The sequence below is a fragment of the Lutra lutra genome, chromosome 3 (genome assembly GCF_902655055.1).
Source record: "Lutra lutra chromosome 3, mLutLut1.2, whole genome shotgun sequence".
In the NCBI taxonomy this organism is placed as follows: domain Eukaryota; kingdom Metazoa; phylum Chordata; class Mammalia; order Carnivora; family Mustelidae; genus Lutra; species Lutra lutra.
The window spans coordinates 18816348-18831066 of NC_062280.1; the positions used below are offsets into that span (position 1 = coordinate 18816348).

The window sequence follows — 14719 nt, forward strand, 5'->3', positions numbered from 1 at the left end:
CTCTGAAGAGTATAAGAGAAGGGACAGCCTTAAAAAGTAGGTAGAAGGAAGTGATGAATCTAAGGGCTCTGGGGTAAGACAGAGCTTCATTTGGTCAGCACCTAATGGAAGGCAAATAGGGGTGGACTTTGGAAAGAGGGTGATGTGAAGGAAAAGGGTGATCTTATTATCAGGAGCCTTACAGGTAAGGTGAACATCCATTCCAGTTTGCCAAAAAACATCCTGGTTTGACCCTTGTCCCAGTGGAATTATCAATAGGGCCTCCTTTCACTCTCACAAGTGTCCTGGGTCACACAATAAGTTGTATGGTCACCCCACTTAAAGGGCATGCCAGAGAATTGGGATTTTATAATATGTAAGATAGGAAATCATGGAAGGATATTAAGCAGAGGTAGGAGAGGACTAGGTTTATGTTTCCAGACTGTTCCACCTGTAGTCTAAAGGGGGCCAGGCAAGCAAGTGAGAGAGAAAGGTGTAGTAAGGCTGTTGTAGAGGCCCAGAGAAAAGTGGATGGCCACCAGAGAATCACACTTAGAAAATATCTTTAGTAGGTCTGCCTAGCTGGCTCATTTGGTGAAGCATGTCACTCTTGATCTTGGATTCTGAGCCTCAGCCCCACACTAAGTAGAGAGTACTCAAAAATCAAATCTTTGAAAATACATATATCTTATGTTAAGCAACAATCTACCATCTTTTTTATTTTCAAGTTCCCAATGCAGGTTCCAGGAGACTAGATACTATGGTGCTTGTGGAGGCCCCACCCTTCAAGACTGAACCCTCCCTTCCCCCAACTGCCAAAGGTGTTAGCTGTTGGCAGCTCACAGCTGAGTCCCTCCCCAGGAATGACTGAAGGGAACTGCCTTGCTCTAGGATATAACCCCTCTGAGAGCAATAGACATCTAATTAATTGGTCAATATAGGAGTACCAAAGCCCCCCTCCCCCCAATTTGGGACATCTCTGAAAGACCATTCCAGCTCCAGAGCCCCAGGTGGAACCCAATGAGGCCTCTGTTGCAGGTGCATCGAAACTCAATCCCACCCCATCCCCAACAGGGGCTGTTCCCACAGCACTGCCCCCAAATCACCTACATGCAAATATCCACTGCAGAGTCTGCTGCCTGGGGAAACGGGGCCTTCAATCCGGTATTAGCACAGGTTTCCATTACAACATGCCTCTAGTGTTATCTACCCTGACATCTCCACATCTAATCAAGAAGTAGAGCTTCCCCTGGTGCTTTTCTGTTGGGTATATAAAGGATCTTTTTCTATTGTTTTTTATGTCCTTTGTAAATTGAATCACCTACTTTGTTTTGACCTGGATAATTTTATCCGCAAACAGTGCAACCGTTCATGCTACTGGCTCCCTGTAAACTGGCACCCTTCCCACTTTTTACCGCATTCCACATGCCTATTTCAGATCTTGCAAACAACAGCTTTTCTTGAAAACCTTGATTTTTGATTACCTAAATTCAGTTTTTTCTTCTGGTACTTGAATTATTTCCTTAGGAAATGTAAAGATTCCATAAATTCCTCCTTTACTTCTTCTATTCATGAGATTATCCCTGGTATTTCTATACAGTAATTTGGAATCTACTGAAATAAATTATAGCAGGACCCCATTCTTCATAGCTCATTATCACCAAGAATGCACTACATCATGAATTAAATCATGCTTTCCCAAAAAATAACCACAACTAACAAAAGATGGATGCTGGGTCATTAGAGTATAATAGGAGAGAGTCGGTAATCTGTGCAAAGTAACACATCATGTCTTCACTCCCTCACAGGCATAAGAGGGATAATGAGCATGCAGGTGTGATGGGAAATGGACACTAGGAAGGGGGAGGAGAATGTTCCACACTGTGTGCACAGGGGCTTGCCTACACATCCTGCTGAAGTCCCTTAACTTGTTTCTAGCCACCTAACCACATGAAGTCTCCCCATCTCTACCCTTTGCTCATTGTGAAGACCACATGGGAGGAGGGAAAGAGAGTTTACATAGACTTGCATATCTTAATTCTCCCCTTCATTCACTCAAAAAATATTCTTGAGCACCTATCTCAGTGCTGTGCCCAGGTGGTCCTCTATCAGGCACAGAGCATCTTGGAAAACGGCTCATGTTCCCTCCACCCCACCCCTACCACCACCACCAATCATAACTTACAATATGCCTCTTAGTCCTGAATCCCAAAACAGTATAATAATAAAAATAGCCCACTGTTTTTTTTTTCCTTTTAGTAAGTTTCCTTTCATTAAAATTCAAAACTTCTATTTCAGATTATCTGCCATAAGTATACCTTCTACTGTGCAAATCTTTAATCCTTCAATTAAAGTTTCCAGCTGTAAAAAGATTAGGTCAAAAAGTATCTTCTTTAGTTGACCCAGAACCAAATTGTTCTTAATAATTTTCAATCACTTGCTTACTCTTTTATTTCTAAAACACTGGTTAAATTATATACTTATCACCTCCAGCTTATGTCTTGATAGGAACCGTTAGAACTTTAGCTCTGTAATTTATGAGATGTTGAATCAGCTTCCTTATGTAGTCTCTCCAAGCCTCATTTTCTTCATCTGTCAAATGGAAAGAACAGATAACTTAAAGGATTTCATGAGTATCAAAATGAACCCTGGCAGTAAAGGCTTGAACCATGCTTGACACATGGTACACATTCTAACTGTAGGTTCCATTCCCCTTTTGCATGCAGAATCTCTGTTCATTCATTTGACAAATTTGCACTGATGCTTAAATTGTGCATGACATTGCTTCAGGCCCTAAGGATAAAAAATAGGTAAGTAGGACAATGTACCTAGTGTTATACAGCTTCTATTCTAATGGGAGGAGACAGGCAGTGAATGAATAAAAAGATGGCAGGCAGTGATAAATTCTAGGGTTAAAATTAATTAGGAAATAAATGGTGAGGGGGGTGGTGTCTGCTTTATGTTGAGTGGCCAGAGAGGGCCTCTCTGGGAGGTAAAGTTCGAGCTGAGACATAAATGACTTGTAGAGGAGTAAATGTTCAACTGAACATCTGAAAGAAGAGCTCTCTAGAAAGAAGGCAGAGCTAGTGAGAACCCTAGGAAGGAATGGCCTTGGAGGACTTTATGCAGGAATTAGGGGAGCAATAGACAGAGACGCCACCATTGTGGGATACTTTGTCAAAGTAAAGAGCTTGTATTTTCTTCTCCATGCAATGTGGAACCAGTGGAGAATTTAAAGCAAAGAAGGAAGAGGATCTGACCTCCATGAGTCTGAACCATCTGGAAGGGTACGCTAACAGGAACACAGGAAGGGACATCATTTTGAAGGCTATTGTAGTCATGCAGGTGAGAGATGGGGAGGCCTGGAGCACCATGGGAGCCACAGGGATTGTGAGAGTTAAATAGGTGCTACAGAGATCCCAAAGAAACAATCCACAGATTTGCAACTAGATTGAATGGAGGGGGAAAGCAAAGGACCAAGAAGGATTTCTAGGACTTGACTAGGTACAGGGATGCCATTTACCAAGACAGAGAATGCAAGGGAAAGAGCATATTTATGGAAGAAAATCAAGATTTCAGTGCTGGACATTAGAAGTTTGAGATGCCTCTTAAACATCTAAGGGAATATGAGTACAAGACAATATATATGTGGATTTCAGAAGACAGAACAGGACTTAAGAAGTAAAGGTATGAATTTAAGAGACATTACCCTAATGATGATATTTAAAGCCACAGAGCTGACTGGGATTCCCAAAGATGTAGATGGAAAAGAAGAGTCAAAGTGCATGACGTGGGGCCAACCAACACTTAGGGGTCCAGTTAAAGATTCTAAGAAAAGCCAGTATACAGAAACCAAGTGAGTATGAAATTAAAAAGCCAAAAGAGTATTAAGCAATGAGGGTATGATTTACAATTGCTATAGTCACTGGGCTTGCTTCCCAAGTACCCCACTACCAGCAAACCAGCAATATGCCCTATCACCAACCTGTCAACCCCAAGAGCCACATCAGCCCACACTCATCCGACATATCATTTTTATGAGTTATAGTGTGTCAACAAATGAGTTATGTTGAAGTCCTAACCCCAGAACCTGAGGATGCAACCTAATTTAGAGATAGGGTCTTTACAGTGGTAATGGGGTTAAATGAGGCCATCAAGGTGGGTCCTAACTCAATATGACTGGTGACTTAGGAAAAGAAGACACAGAGACACACACACCCAGGGAGACCATGTGGAAATGAAGACAGAGATCAGCGTGATGGAGCGGAAACCAAGGAACACGGAAGATGGTTGGCAAACCACAGGAAGCCGGGAGCCAGGTAAACACAGACTCTCCTTCACAGCCTCCATGGCCCAAGGAAGTGACATCTCAATTTTAGACTTCTACTCAGAATTCTGAGACAATAAATTTCAGATAGATCACCGAGTCTGCGGTACTTTGGACAGGCAGCCTTAGTTAGCGAGCAGGTCCCACCGGCATGCCAGAAAGGGAGTAGAAAGCACAGGCTTTCAGGACTCCCTTAGAGGGTCTCCTTTCCCTATGCAAAAAGCACAGACTAGATTTCTGGGACAGTGTGAGCCACCATGCGGAACCTCCATGGGCTTCGCTCTCTGTGTTTGAAAACAGAACTTTGTGGCCAGCACCTGTAAAAACACTTGGAACAATACCATACCAGGTGAGTAGTGTGAAGGCTACAAGCTTCCAGGTGAAAATGAGACTGTACGATGGAGGGAAGCAAAAAGTGAGCATGTTTATTCAAAACATGAATGGTGGGGAAAGCCTGCCGTCACAGAAATTATTGCCCATGCGGGGGTGGGCCCCAAGAAGAAACCGTAGAGGAAGGGAAGAGGCAACTTCCTCCACTCTGTCGGCCCAAATTAGAGAGGACTCGTTTGGGCAACGGACACACTTTGACAGCCTCCTCTTCCACTCTGCCTATTTCTGTTCCCACGAGGCACACCATTTCTCCTTTTATCCTGAATTTATAAAATTCAAAAGAAAATAGGACTATTTTGAATATTCAACATTTGGAAAGTACCCTTAAGGTACTACAGCTAAGCTGTTTTTGGTTATAAGGGGCAGACATTCCGCAAATGTGTTCAACTCAGATTGGGGACAAGGGGTGACTGATGTCAGGAGCCACATGAGCTGGTAAGAGAAGCACTCAGTTGAAACCAAGAGCTTTTGCACTAAATCAGTCACACTTACGTAGTGTGCCAGGCACCCTGATAAGTGCTTTACACGTGCTTATTTCTTCCTCACAATATCCCTTTGATGTGAATACCATGCTTGCACCCACTGTACAGATGAGGAAGCCAAGGTAAAAAAAAAGAAAGATTACATGCCTTGCCCAAGGTTACAAAGCTAACAAGGAGCCAGGATTTGAACCAAAATGGGCAAGCTCCAAGGAATGTTCATTTAAGTACTGATCTATCCTATTCCATAGGAACCCAGATGGAGTGGAAACAGACCAGGGTTCTCTCTTTATCCCTCCTTCCTCTATCCTTCTCCCCACCTCCCTCTCCGCTCCCTCCACATTTCTCTTTCCACTTTTTTCTCTCCACCTCTCTCTAACCCTCTTAGTATTTCTCTTCTCCCTCTTTCATGTGTCTACTCTTCTCCTTTGGCCACAGGCCAGTTTATTCTTTCTGTATGCTCAGTGTTGTCCGTTTGGGCCCAATAGCTTCTACTTAATCCTAGTTCCAACTCCCTTACACCTTTAGCATAGACCTCACATTGGCTACTGCAACCTCACATTGGTCATTACTTCACTGGGAGTCTTAAGAAAATCCAACTGGATCTATCCCTTACGTGCTCCCCCAACCCACCCAATCCAATTGGCTGTGGCTACCTTTTGAATCATGAGGAACTAAATATGACGGCCCACTCAGGGCAGCCACTGAGAATGATGACCAGCAGGTGAAGTATCACCTTTGTTTTTGACAGGAAAACTGTCTAGTGATCTCTTCTGTCACAGATAAGCCTGCCAGCCAAGTCCCCACCCCTCCTGGGCCCACACCTGAACATACGATGCCCCTGGTGTAATAATGCTCACGCGCTCTGTGTGTCTCTTCGCGATGGCAGTAGCTGATTACAAGTGAATAAACGAGAATCTTGTCTGGCTCCTCCAAGAGAAAACAAATGGGCTGAAGTCGCAGGGCATATCTGATCAAAATGGAACCAAGCATCCAGGCATCAGGAGGAGGCAAGAGACCGAGAACCACATCTTTCTGTGAAACTCAGCAGAGACCTGCCTCTTCAGTAAACCAGAGGTCTCCATCTGTGTTGGGAGTAAAAGCTGGAAACCACAGAAGACAAGACGCCTCAGTAAAACGTGAAAAGGAACTCAGCATAGGCCAGGGGTAAGCTCGTATTTGAACGAGAAAGAGAATCTCAATTTTCCTGGGAGAAAAGGGAAGAGATGCTGAGCTACAGTGAGCCTGGACTCACAGAGCCAGACTAAGACATCTTGCTCAGTGCAAATGGAGTCTCTGTATCGGACTTCTGTAGTCACCAAACAGTGAGCAGGGCTCTGCAATGCATACCTGCATTTGCAGGCCTGAATACATAAAGGTGTTTAGAAAGAAAGTCGTTTGCAATTTTTTTTTTTTAAAGGTGATTCTAGGGGCGCCTGGGTGGCTCAGTGGGTTAAAGCCTCTGCCTTCGGCTCAGGTCATGATCCCAGGGTCCTGGGATCGAGCCCCACATCGGGCTCTCTGCTCAGCGGGGAGCCTGCTTCCTCCTCTCTCTCTGCCTGCCTCTCTGCCTACTTGTGATCTCTGTCAAATAAATAAATAAAATCTTAAAAAAAAAAAAAAGGGGGCACCTGGGTGGCTCAGTGGGTTAAGCCGCTGCCTTTGGCTCAGGTCATGATCTCAGGGTCCTGGGATCGAGCCCCACATCGGGCTCTCTGCTCAGCGGGGAGCCTGCTTCCCTCTCTCTCTCTCTCTCTGCCTGCCTCTCCGTCTACTTGTGATCTCTCTCTGTCAAATAAATAAAATCTTTAAAAAAAAATAAAATAAAATAAAAAAAAAATAAAGGTGATTCTATTCCAAATAAAGTATTTAAATGATACATTACTATGTTTCTATGTAATCCCTTAACAGATTAGAACAGACTTATGATGACAGTGCTGGACAGGTGTTAGTATCTTGCTTTATCCCATCATTCCACACCCTGCAAAAGCACTCTGCTTTTCTTCTAGAAATTTTGCTCTCTTCTTTAATACACTGAATTACTGAAAACAGATTTTTCATATACTTAGAGAGCAAAAATATTTTTCACGTTAAAAATAGAATCACAACAGGCACATAGATATCTAAACAAAGCCCCCCCTCCCCATATCTGGATAACTAATCTATTTTCCAGTACTGCCACAAACACCTACAACTATCCTACCACTAAATCAGGATTTATGGCACTCATAGAATGTGTTAGTGATTAACCTTGTCAACTTATTTCTCAAATAACCCCTCCTCGTTTACGCCATGGTAGTAAAAGGTTCCCCTCTCCCATGAAGGAAGTCCAGAATGAAAGTGGGTTGTTGCCATGGCAACGGAATACAAGGCAGAGAACTCCAGAGAAGGGGGAGGTCTCTATACCCAAGGCCACAGCCACAAGAAAGCCCCAGGCCCCAGAGTGGTGGCAGCAAAGAGAAGCAACCTGCTATGACTTCACACTGCCAGATGGCCCGCTGTTGACACAGGGTTCCCCCCAACTGCTAATTATTTGCATAACTCCGGATCATTCATTCAAAGGAAAATGAAGAATTCACTAAAATATGCACTGATACACTTATCAGTTTTTCTCTTTGAACAGCGTAGCATTGGAAACTTTCTCCAAACACTTAACACAGAGCCTTACACATAGAAGCCGCTTCAAAAGGGTGTATTTAGCCATTTACTGGATCCCCTCTCGAACCAGGTACTGCTCAAGAAGGAAAAGACATGTTCCCTCTCCTCAGAGAGCTCCCTGTGCAGTGGGTAGACATGCATACATAATCAAGACCCATGCAACCTTACGTGCCAGCCTTATGCTGCCGCCTTGCCCGGGGTTGGGGGTGGAGGGATTGAGAAGACAGGCATCCCCCGGAGGAGAACACAAGACAAGGGAGGAAGGCGGACACGGGATGCGCCACGGGATCTGAGCCCTGAAGGATGAAGAAGGAGCTAAGCGTGCTCCTTGTTTGTTTGTTGTTTGTTTTTGTCTGCTTGCTCTGAGATATGCCTAGTGGCAGGGCAGCGAGAGCAAAGCCCAAAGGTAAACCGTAGCAGCATCCTTGTCGGAAAACCATGTGCAGTTTGCTATTTGGAACACGAATGTGCAAGGCAGGGAGTGGCAGGGGCTGAAGCTGGAGACACAGGTAACCCAAGTGTGAAAGCCCCTTCCCTGGGGGAGCCTGGACTGTGGTTTCTGGACAATGGAGACACCAACATGGCAAAGCCTGCTTTCTGGAAGGACCCTTCGCAACAGTGCGGAGAATTGCTTAGCAGGTGACTCTGTAATCAAGGAGGCCAGTTCCAAGGTCGCTTCAGACATCAAGGCAAGGGACAATAAGAGCCTGACTCAGAGTAGGGTCTTGGGGATGGGAAGGGTGAGGATAGATTCTAGAAACACTGAGTAAGGAAAATCATGGAGCTCCTCAGCATGACTCACCTCCCCAAATCCCAAAGACACAAATCTCCATCCTCCTCTCCACACTAGTTTTAACACTTAAAAAACCTAGGCAAAAAAGGACAAGAATGGTAGCCACTGACGTGCCTTTGATAGTACATAGCTTATATGTTCACTGAACCACTTAAAATGATCGTAGTCACTTTAAACTCTATTGGCCGAGTTGACGGACGGGCAAAAATATTTCTTTCTTGGATTTATTCCAGTACTCTGTTTCCCATCATTATTGGTCATGGGGGTCAGGAAAAGAAAGGAGATTTTTAGATAGATTCTGAACAATGTATCAATGCCAACTCAGAGTGACAGGCAAAACAAAACAGATAATGTTTCGTGTTGAGATAGGATCATTCCTTTGAGGCTCTCCTGGTTTCACAGTGAATATTAATTTTTAGAGCATTCCTACAAAGTAGACAAGTGGCAAAGGGGGTTGGCTCCATTTCAGTGGGGAAAAAAGAAAAGATATTAGTGCCTGGAGAGATGAACTGATTTATCAGAGGCAAGGCTAGCTGGAGGCAAGCCTGAGGACAGAGTTTGAGCTTCTTGGTTTCCTCTCCTGGTTTTATCATCTAAACTTGTCCTAATGGAGGTTATTGTATTTAACATAGCCTGTCCAGATCCCATCTGAAAAGAGGAAGCAAAGACCTGAGTAATTTTCTACATAATTTCTTTAAAAGAGAAAAAGCAACCTGTCTTTCCTCCAAATTGTTTATAATTGGTGCAATACAGGAAGTCTCACTGCTTTTTAATGAGTTCCCAAACTCAAATTCTGCCATTTAAATTTTTTTTGAAATCTGCATTTGCCTGAAATATCTCAGTAATTTGAGTGAAAGGGAGGTTTTGCCTAAATTATGAAAATGACCTCAATTTGCTTCTTGGTGTAGCTAAGGGACGAGTGGGCATTGCAGCATGATGCCTGGGTTGCAGGAACTGAGCCCTTTCCCCAAGGTGGCCTGAGGTACGTGAACCCCTTTTGGTGCTGGGATGGGGGCAGAGGGGAAACCCCAAGCTGGAGTTTGACACTATGATCCTTTCTGTTCTCCATTAGAAATATGTAGATCATTTTTCATGTACCAGGGCTGCAACAGACACCACATGCTTTGTTTCACTTTTACACAGGTAGAAATGTAAGACTTACATTGGCGACTGGAAGAAATAACTCAGTTCTCACTAGAAGGTCAGCCTTGGACTCGATACACACACACACACACATATATATAATGTGTGTATGTGTATATGTATATGTATATATACGTATATATATGCATATATATTTTTTGATGGGTAAACTGAGCTAGGAGTGAGAAGGCAAGGAAAGGATGGTGTTTGCTTTTTTGCCAAAGCACATGTCTCCACCCTTTGTCCGACTTTAGTCCCGTTCTCTGCACCTGCTTTTGTCCCATCTCACTCAGCCACTCTCCCCTCACTCCTTTCTTCTTGTACTTCTTGAGACGGAGTCACATGCCTCTGGGTGGAAAGCTTAGATTACAGTGTGGTCCACAGGCAACAGTGGAGGTGAAGAGAAGGAGCCTTATCCTGAAGCAGTTTTGGAGGCAGATGATGAGTCTAAAAGGACCTCAAGAGTTTGCTTTCTTACTAGGGCTCACAGACAAAGCTTCCAATCTTGACTATGAACAGAGGCAGCTCCTTGGGGAGGGCGTGCAGGCTATCCTGCTGCTCCTGGCAGTCAGAAGAGCCAAGAACAAAAGATGCTCGCCAGGCCACCCTGACTCCCAGCCACCAGAGTGTCCAGGTGTCTTACACACGCTGCTTCCCCCAGCACTCCCCACACCTTGCGGGGTGCTGGAGTTCGCGCTCTTCTGCGGTACACGTCTCCCTAAGGAGGGCCCCTTCCTGAGATGGAATCACTTCATTTTTACACCCTAAACAATTACACATGATTTCCCAAAATGTGAAAGCAGTGAGCAGACTCTATCCAAATAATGGGCTGTAAGGCGGGAGAGAAAGGGAGGGAGGCGGGAGATGCAGGGGAGAGGGGGAAGGAAAGCAGTGGCTCCGGAGTCTTTGTCTCTCTCCCATCTGGCTGGGAGCCAGAGGCGAATCGAAGAGACCTATCCTTTGTCCACCGATCTGACAGTCATCTCATGTTCCCACTCGGCAGAATCAAAGTGGAATGCATTCACACATTCATGTCCATTGCTCGAAAGGTGACTGAGGAATCTGAAGCTTCCTGTGCCTAGCGGAGGCAGGATTTCCGCGCAGCATTGCTGTTTTCAAGGTCACAATGAAATGGAGAGATCTGCTTGCTCCGCTAGAGTCTGTCATTGTTAGCACTCTCCTCCTCCTCCTCCTCCAAGGAGACCAAAAGCATGTGCTCTGTGGCTTTAAGGGAAGAGAGAATCCTTCCCAGGCTCTCTCTATCAAGTCTGGTTAGGTTTTAGCATGTAAAGTTCCAGGCCATAAATAATTCAAAAGGCATGAAGAAGATTTTCTTCATTCTCCATCTAACCCTGCACACAACAGCCCCCCCCTCCCCTTTCTGGCTTATAACAAATGCTAATTTAATCAACTGGCAGTAAATTGCACTGGTTGCTGACTCATGCCAGACACAGCCCCTATGGACTTGACAGAGCTTTGCCATCCCATTTGGAAATGAACAATAAAGAAGTGCAGTTCCGAGCTATCCACCTTTCTCCTTTTGTCCTCCTTTGTCTCCTCCTTTTCCTCACCCCCTCCCCCTAAAAGGATCCTTCACAAATGGATCCCTGATGTACACGTAGGCAATTCACTTTGCAGCCACGCTGCCGGCAAGGATCGGTGCTCCGTGCAAGTCCTGTGGCCTTTCAGCTGCCCTTGATGGCGGGGAGTCCCCAGTGCTCCTGAAGGATGCTGGCTAGATAAAACCTGAGCTGCGGGGGAGGGAGGCAGGGGACCAGGAAGAAGGGTGGGAAGCACAGTGAGGTAGAAAGCCCTTGTTATCCGAACTCTGAAAGCATGTGTGTTAGGAAGGCTCTTGGAAACCCCATAGATAGTGCTGGGCTGGAAGCTGAAGGACCAGATGGAGAATAGGCCCTTTGCAACTCACCAAGCCCCTGGAGTGAGGGTCCTAGACTCCTGGGGACAGCTGGGAGTGGAAGAGTAGGGGCAGGAATTTTCTTAGAGACGTGACAAGAAGAGCAGGTGGAGGGGTGGGGACAGAGAGGATGGGACAGGAAGAAATGTCCCCAAAAGGAAGTGACCAAGAGAAAACAAAATATCTATGGGAAGCTTAGAGTCTATTTCCTTTTCCTTTTGCTCTTTTATTTTAGCTATAAATATTTATCTTATAAAGAAGCATTCTCCATCCCCACCCCAGAGGGATTCCTTGAAAGACCTCCCCATGGAGATCATCCAAATATTTGCAGAACACTAATGTATAGGAAGGAAATGGAAGGTTGTTTACCCTCTTGTCTTCAAATGGCCACAAAGCACTTAGAGTGTTCCAAGCCCCATCATGCCTGTTATTTTGTTTGCTTTCTCCTTCTGACCACCTCCTGAGGTACACAGCGGGTAGCATTTGCCCCTTCCACAGACAGGCTGGGCTTCATGCACAGGCACAGATAACGCTGTCTCCACCCGACCCTCTCTCTGCGGCTCTGCACACAGTAGGTCTAACTGCTTTGACATTAGGCCCATTTTTTTATTAAGCAAATGGAATAACAGCGAAGCATCAGAACTTCCAGAAGGGTCTCAGTCATCTGGTCACCAAAGTCTACCCACAGCACTGACTATCCATACCATTCTTTGGTCTGCAATCATCAGAGTTGGTTTTATGCTTAATTGTAGCCCTCCCCCTCAACTGGATCATAAACTCCTCCTGTGAGGAGTTTCTGTGTCCCCCATGAGGCTAAACAGGAGAGCTTACACAGAACAAATGCAAATTTTCTGGCTGGCTGTAAGCACACCTTGAGTCTTTTCAAGTGACAATACTTGCCACTGCCACATTAATTTTCAAATCACCCCACTGACGTAGATTTCGTCTGTGATCATTCCTTCAAGATGGCAGCCCTGGCTCCGATCCTTTGGTTCTTTCGTAGGTGCGTATGCATGTGCGTGCACACAGACACACGTGTCTTCGACCAACCACATTGTGGCTTGCCTCCCTTCAAGAGTTTTTTCTAAAAGGCTCCCTGCTGACAAACAAGACATGCATAATGGCCAAGCACTTTTGCCTTAGACCTAGGAGAATGCACCATCAACTTCCTGCAGGAAGCCCAGAAAGGGGAACAAAGAGAAATCCTCCCGTCCTCTAGCACCCTAGTCCCTGTGCAATATTCTGTACTCCTTTCATCTAATTCTCAGCTCCACAACGTTGGAGTTACTGGGGAGCCAAGAAAGAATGGCCCAGCATCCTGGAGGCTTCTGCGTCCAGCACACGGCATTCTAACGGACGTGCTTCTCTGCCAAGAGTGGAAGGCGTGGCTCACTTTGTCCTTATTTGACCAGAAGGCTCTGCATGGAAGGTGGCCTCAGAGCCTCAGCTGAAAACTCCTGGGACGGTCGTAAATAAACACGGGGCCTGGTATGGCTTCTTGGCTAAATGTTTGCACAGTAACTCAAATGAGGCAGCAGACGTGAGTCAGGAGGGAGAAATAAGCTAAAGAAGGGGAGGGCAGGCTCCTCAAGCCTGCGAGATGGTACTTTACCCGGAGACACTCGATGATCTCCGGGGAAAGACAACAGCCCCTCCCCCTCCACGGCACCACCTGCCAGAGCCATTTGCAAACAGCCTTTAAAGGCCGCTCCGTGAGTGAGTGGCCCGTCTGTACTCCATGCATGAGGCTGACCAGGACCTTGCACGTTGCTGAGAGGAGCAATAAAGAGATACCCAATATTTTATTTATTTGGAACAGTCACGATTTGGATGAGGGCTCTGTACCAGCTGAGAACTTGAAGCTCAGGGATGCCATTGGATCTGCAAGGTTAGGACCATTGGACAAATGAAAAGACAACAGTTACTTAATTTCAGTGATCGTTGTTACATGTTGAGTAATCAGTGGATCACCAGATTTATCCTTGCCTCCCAGAGACAGGGCACCAGCAGCTGGTGGCCAGAAGATAGTAAGCCTCCATGGTATGCTTTGTTTTCTCCACTGGGGACAGTGAAAGGAAGGGCTTCTTCCCGCTATGATGTGCACCATCCCAGGGTCTAAAGTAAAAGTATGTGCTGGATGAATGAATGCATTCCTTCCTTCGTTCATCCGTAATAAAGCTTAGGGCTGCCCAGGACTTGGGCTTCTCCATTTTAAATCTGTCTCCCTCCACTCCTTCAACCAGTATGTTAACCTGCTCAGGCTATCACAACACACACTCTTATGTCTTAAACAGCAGAAATGTTTTTTCTCACAGTTCTGGAGGCTGGAAGTCTAAGACCAAGGTGTCAGCAGGGCTGGTTTCTCCTGAGGCTTCTTTCTGGTGTGTAGATGGCCGTCTTCTCCTGTCTTCACATGGTCTTCCCTCTGTGTATGTCAGTCTGTGTCCTCATCTCCTCTTCTTATACAGAGACAAGGCCAAGTGGATTAGGGCCCTCCCATATGACCTCATCTTACCTTAATTACCCTTTTAAAGGCCCTATTTCCAAATACAGTAACATTTTGAGGTCCTGTGGGTTATGACTACAGCATGTGATTTTGGGGAGCACACAATTCAACCCGGAATGACAATTATGAGTTATGTGTCTCAGGACCCAGTATTTAGTCTCTATCTGTGTAAACCCTTTGGTAAGCACAGAAAGACCCTGGACACAGAAAGACCCAGAATCTGCCCCTGCTGTCTACTTACCCCCCAGCACCACCCCTTCACCCACCCACCAAGGTGAGACCAAATAATTCCACAGCAATTCAGGTAGTAGTAATGGGAAAGAAGGTATTTTTAAGTACTAAATTTTCAGCCAGTTGCTTTGCTGGTGAAGGAAGGAGGAGAGCAGGAATAAGTATTCTGGGGGGCTATCAACCCCTTGCCCTTTATTTCTCGGTTCCTGCCAACAGATTCCCTCACACTGGTGACCCATCCCTTGGCATGAAGGCAGCTTCTGTCTGGTTCCCTGTGACACCACATCTGATCAGTCTC

General features: G+C 45.6%; 1 long non-coding RNA gene across 2 annotated transcripts; it reads right to left on the reverse strand.

Moving 5' to 3' along the window:
• Nucleotides 1-2451: 2451 nt before the first annotated feature.
• On the reverse strand, nt 2452-7496 carry LOC125094758 (uncharacterized). Of its 2 annotated transcripts, XR_007125682.1 has the most exons (4): nt 7426-7493; nt 6526-6601; nt 6036-6278; nt 2452-2571 (listed from the first exon to the last, which is right to left on the reverse strand). It is a non-coding gene; the product is annotated as an uncharacterized LOC125094758 (long non-coding RNA). The 2 variants fall into 2 exon arrangements; XR_007125681.1 differs by lacking the exon at nt 6526-6601 and having other exon boundaries at nt 7426-7496.
• Between the last annotated feature and the right edge of the window lie 7223 nt (nt 7497-14719).